Source organism: Sinohyriopsis cumingii, chromosome 5 (genome assembly GCF_028554795.1).
Source record: "Sinohyriopsis cumingii isolate HCF-2022 chromosome 5, ASM2855479v2, whole genome shotgun sequence".
NCBI classification, from domain to species: Eukaryota; Metazoa; Mollusca; class Bivalvia; order Unionida; family Unionidae; genus Sinohyriopsis; species Sinohyriopsis cumingii.
In genome coordinates this window covers 87,845,773-87,852,108 of record NC_142965.1, presented here as the reverse complement: position 1 = coordinate 87,852,108, position 6,336 = coordinate 87,845,773, and the positions used below count along the sequence as shown (strand labels likewise).

Sequence of the window (6,336 nt, the reverse complement as noted above, 5' to 3'; positions counted from 1 at the left end):
TTAATATTTTCTTTTCTTACTTTGGATTTACGAGCAAGTTCTTTCACGTCAGCGATTTCAGTACGAATATTTTCAAGTATTTCTTTATCGCGGGTGGAGATGCTGCAGCTATGTCAGTTGGAAGATCTCGTAAAATCTTTTTTGTTTGTTTAGTTCTTCTTGCTATTTTTTCAGTTTGTTCAGCAGTCTGTTTTACTGATGGAATTAGACCTTCAGTAGCTGTTGCAACTCTTTCAGTAACTTTTGTAACTGGTTTAAATAACTGTTCTGTGCCTTCTGCAAATTCAACTTGTGCTTCTTGACGTTCTTGCAATTTTTGTCTAACAGAATCACGAACAGAAAGATTTTTTTGAATGCTTCTAGTCTCTCTCGAGCTAATCTAGCAGTGTGAGATTCTTTAGCTGGTGGCATTATTGATATGATAATGATTTATTTATAGCAGCAGAGGGGTGCAACCTCAAATAAGTGTCCAGACGGGCAAACAAAACACATTAAAGTTTGATAAAAATTAAGTGACTTAATTAGAGAAAAAGTGGGATAATTTCTCTAATTGGTCAGGATTTTTTTTATTTTTCGTAGGAAGCCTTAGTTTTCAAAAATGGACCTTCTATAAAATGGTCTGTTCACCTCCTCTGCTGCTTGTGGTTTACAAGAGACATGCGCAATAGACTACGTTGCCTGAACTTCATGTGCTCATTCAAGGATGTATAACATCTTACATGTATCATTATTCCGTAATTTGTGGTGTGTTAGTATTTACAAAATTCGCCTATAGAGTATGGTCTTAGTGTTTGAAACTAGTCAGATCTGAAAAATGACAGCATTGTATTATACATATTGCACGGCAGGTATAAGCACTCATCATTTTGGGAAAATAAATTGGAGTGTAGATCACTAAAATTTCGAACTGATTAATTGGAAAACTCCCTTTGTCCACATAGAATTACGAAGACGACATCTAATGACGTGTTAAATATAAATGTGTGCTTGTGATAATTGTGTAATGATTGGATTATGTTTCTAAAACATTAATGAGATTAAAAGTAGAAAAAAATGCGTAAATCATAAACTATCCGCACACGACGTACTAAAGTCCTGAAAGTCTATGCAGACCCTTGAACAATCGTAAATCTCTCTTTAAACTTCTAGTATTCAAAGTGGTAATGAACCGGTAGATATACGCATGATTTGTGAAGGGACTATTGCACCAAACTCTCCATAATTATTCCTGAATTGTACTTAAAACAAGAACATTAAAAAACTTAGATGACTTCTAATAGCCGACCAGGCATATAAAATATAGCATAAATGGAAGAAACACTGTTAGGTATCGAAATAATTTTTTAGTCAAGTGAGATAATGGTTTATTAAAAACAGGTGATTAGTTTAGGTAAGTGACAAGGTACATGCCTATGCGACAGAATCCACATTCACTATACCGAAAAACAACAGTAGGCATTCAGCAAGTGATCGTTATCTGCAGGTAATCTATTGATAACTTACAACTTTGCTTATTTTATTCACTTTATTAGAATGCTTACATTTTGTTCTCATCTACCCGATAACTGTCTCGCTAGCTGTGTTGCGACCCAGGTGGCGTTATTGTATACATGTGATACCATGTTCGTATGCCTGTGACAAAATCAAATACAACGATGTCTATACATGTCCATTGACGAATAGACTGATACGGCTGAACAATTGGCAAGGCATTTAGCATGGTCACAAAGCTAAGAGAGAGAAAACGTACAGAAGAGTCTTTGTTAATGAGGGATATAGCAGTGTAATACGTGAGGGTGAGAAAACATTGTCTTCTGTTGTCAGGAAGTTATTGATTTCTGCAATGAAAGAAGTTCGGCAGAACTACAGCCAGTCATCTGAGTTGTCCAATTTGTTTCGCGACGTATGAACCACGTAAAGTGATGACGTGTTGAGACACATTTTGATACAGCCGGACATACCAGCATTCTGAAACTTACAACCGTGTTTATTCGATTACACTTTGCAAGATAGTTTAACGTTCTGCCATATTTAGTGTTTACATGTAGTCCTCATTTACGTGACAAGAGTGTGTTTCGATGTAGGTTTTTCAGATCACGTGACCTTCCTGTATAATTGGTACGAAGTTTTATGCCTCGAGATCATTGAGGTGTAATGGATCTACACATTTGCACTTAAATACAGGCGCATACCGTAGACCTAGTAATATGTATTCCATTTAGGTCGCAAATTTACCACACGACATGTTGAACAGTAGTTGCCAAGGAATAATAGAATAACTGATTGTGTGACTTTGAAAACCCAAGCGGTTTTGTCTTCACCATTATATATAAACTAGGAAGTTAGTGATTTCAGCAATGGAAGAAACAAAACAGACAACAAATAATCAGCTAATTTGTCCAATTTGTTTAGAGACTTACGAGTCGCCTAAAGTGCTGACGTGTTTACACACATTTTGTGAGAAATGTATATGCAAACATGTACGTGGTATTAGAGGAGAAGAGACACAGTCCAACACAATTGCGTGTCCTGTTTGTAGAAGTGAGATACCTGCTACTGCTATTGACCAGACTCCTGATGACTGGGCCGCAAAACTTCCCACAAATTCAACGGTTTTGGCACTTCTGACTTCGAGTTGGCGTGACCCAGTTTATTGTGAACCATGTTCAAAGGACGGTAAACATCATATATCCGTGGCGTACTGTGTCACATGCACAGAATATCTTTGTCATACTTGCTACAAATGTCATAAAAACTTTAAGATGAGCAATGACCACACATTCACTGTCAATACACTGCCTGAGAATCCGAATGCAAAGGAAGATGATGATAGAATCTACCGGTGCTCAAGTCATAAAAAAAGTTTCACCTATTTTTGCTCAGATCACAACGAACTTTGCTGCTACAAATGTGCGATCAATGTGCATAGATCTTGCGTAGAGTTGGCTAATGTCGAGGATCTAGCTAAAGATATCAAAGAGAGAGAAGACCCTAAGCAAATATCTGAAAATTTAGAGGGTATTGAAGAGTTATTTCGAATTTTGCTCGAAAGCAGGTCAAAATGTCTGAAATCCATTGAAAACCAGAAAACAGAGATAACAAAGTCTCTCAAAGAATGGAGAAATGCAATGAATGATCATATAGACAAGGTAGAGGCGGATGCACTACAGAAATTAGACCAAGTCTGTAAACAAGAAGCAATAGTTGTCTCTGATCATATCGCAGAAATTAAGAGCTCCATTGCTGCAATAGAAACTTCACATATAATGCTAAATGAAGGCATCAAATCCGCTGAGGACACACAAATATTCATGACAATAAGAGGAATATCAAAACATGTACAGAAGTATTTACAAAGATGTGACGTGATTGAAAAAGATTCGGAGGAGGTTCAAATCGAATTTCGATATGACAAGAGACCTAAAGACTTTGTTCAAGAGTGGAATTCATTAGGGGAAGTGCAGAGGAAGAAGTCCAAACTTCCAAAATTATCATCGAGCTCATCAATCGAGTCATCACATTTTAGTGCCAAAGTATCTGGTGATAAGTTAGTGTGTTCTATATGGTCAGGCGTTTTTTCTTCCTGATGATAAACTTGTACTATCGGACTTTAAAAATAAAAAAGTAAAGCTGTTTGATAGAAAATCAAATTTCCTGGAGCAGTTAAACATGCAATATGCTCCACAGCACATTTGTAGAGTCGATCACCGAACTGTCGCTGTCAGTGCTGGCAGAAGTGTAATCCTTTTCTCAGTAAGTCATACCTTAACGCTACTAAGGACAATTGGTACCGATACAATGTGCTATGGAATAGCTTCTTGGCAGGAAACCATTATAGTAGATCAGTTTGACGGAACGAAGGACTCGTTAGTTACATTTGATGCTTCATACAAGACTGTTAATACAATTGGACTTTCAAAGCTAGATCCTAAGAATACCCACTGTGTCAGTCCAGACGGACAGAGACTCTATTATACAACTGGAAATATAATTGTAACAATAAGCATGAAGGGGCAACAGTTGACTACATTTCAATGCAACGATCTGAAAGTTGCAAGCGGGATCACAGTGGACAAGACGGGGATTATCTACTGTTGTGGTTATCAATCCAACACCGTGGTACAGGTTACTCCAGAGGGGCGACAACTTGGTGTGTTACTTTCGCAGAAATGTGGACTTATAAAGCCAGTAGGGATATGTTTGAACGACAAGAATAACACGATTCTTGTATTTGAAGAAAATTCCGACTATATCAAAGTATTTAGACTGAAGTGATTATTAATGCTTTGGTGTATCATGCAGGCATTATTGATATGTATATTGTGTATGTGTTTAACTTTTGTCCACGATTGTAGATTGTAATGATCATTTGTTAAGAAAAGATATTGCACATCTAAAATTTTGTCCATGATTGTAGATTATATTTTAAGATAATGATCACTTGTAAGCTATAAATAGGCAGTGAGATATAAATATGTTGTTTTGTACGGCTTTAATTCTAAACCCAGTCTTGATAATGAACCTTATTTAGTTTGGGGTAAACTTCCATTGGTATGACTTAGTATTGCATCATAAGTCTTGTGGGGAGATATTACGACTCAATGTATCAAGAAGAAATGCATTGCAACATATAATCGTAATGGAATGGTGGAGATTTAGATAAGGAGGAAGATGTGAACAATGTTTGATTTATATTCCTGTTTATATTACTGTTTTTATTTTATTTTCAGGTGCAGAAGTAATTATTATTGCGTTTAGATTTAATTTGAAATAGGAATCATTTATTTAAATTATTTCTTGGAAATATAAAGTGCTTATATAAATATTTGGACTTTTTTTTGAGATTAATGTGAATTCATTCAAAGACGCTGTGGACAATGCAATTATGAAACATCAAGACTATTGTACTTTAGTACATTCAAGGCTATTGCCACATGAAACTATTCAATACCTGGAATTGTTCGGAACACTGTATTCGTTTGGACTTGTGATAGAAAGTTTACGAACTTCGCGTTTGTAAAACGCCGAGAGTGCCATCCTGATAAAGTCATGATTTTGTTAAACAAAACAAATTTCTGTTTCTGAGTGTCAAATAACTATTTGTGTGGTATTATGTAAAGTACCAATTCACGAGAGTTTTTGTATGCAATAAAGATGTACTAGAAGGTGCCGTCAGAACAATCTTGACACTTCCCTCACACATAAACATTTAGTGTTAATATACTCAATGATGATTGTGACGATGAAAACGTTTTGTTAACGCAGGAACAGTTAAATGAGTTGCAAAGAGAACACGTCATTACGGATGTATGTGATAAGGATCAAATTCTGAATTACACACATTTTTTCCTTAAACGATCCAAGTTACATGGATTATCCGAAAATTAAAAATTCTCAACCCCAAAAAATTTCCGACAAAAAACACCACAAAAAATAGTTGTTTCATTTAAAAAAAATTATAAAAAGGTTGCTTCGGTCTGATTTTGAAAATTTAGAAGGCAAAACTCCACCTTCTCTCTAATTGATTCTACTGGAGAAATTGAAAAGTCTTTGAAAAATTCAATACAATTTAATGAATTTTCACTGATGTTTTATTTATTTTTACTGATTTTGTATCAGCTTTCACTGATGTTTGGTGATTTTTCCAAAGTCTTTTCAATTTCTCTAATATAATCACTTAGAGACGGGGGTCAGGTTTTCGCCCTCACAATTTACGAAATCGGACTAAAAAACAATGAAAAATCAGTAAATGTTGACCAAAAATCAGTGAAAATGGACACGAATTCAAAGAATTTGCAGCAAAAATAAGATTTTTCTCTTAATGTCACAAGAATATAATAATTTTAAACCTGACCAAATAAAAATAGAAATAAAAATAGAATTCTTCGAACTCTAAAGGAAGAATTCCTAATATCTGAACTGTCATAACTTTCACTTTGTTTGACTTTCACCAGTGATGATGTCACCGCTTTCACTTTCACAATCGGACATGATCTTTTTCATCTCTCTTACACGCGCACCTATAATCTTTCTTGTTTCATGTTCCCGAGACAGCTCTGATCTAATTTTTTCAATCGCCTGTGCGAGTGAAACAAGATTCTTAATTTGTATATCGTCGCATATACAAGCTAGAGATTGTGTCATTGCCTGCTGAAGTAATTTAATAAACCTGTTATTGTTGTTGTTGTAGGGTTTAACGCCATTTTTCAGTACAAGATAGCACTGGTCAACAGTGAAATCATTACTGACTTGAAAAGGCCCTAATCTGTAGTATTTTGGTGTGCCGAACACGAATATAACCGTGAAAAATTTGTATTGGCTCTCGTTTTGAAGATA

At 35.4% G+C, this 6,336-nt stretch overlaps 1 pseudogene; it reads left to right on the top strand.

The window, feature by feature from the left end:
* The first annotated feature begins 1,621 nt into the window (after positions 1-1,621).
* Positions 1,622-5,165, top strand: LOC149799690 (uncharacterized; annotated as a pseudogene).
* Positions 5,166-6,336: the final 1,171 nt, after the last annotated feature.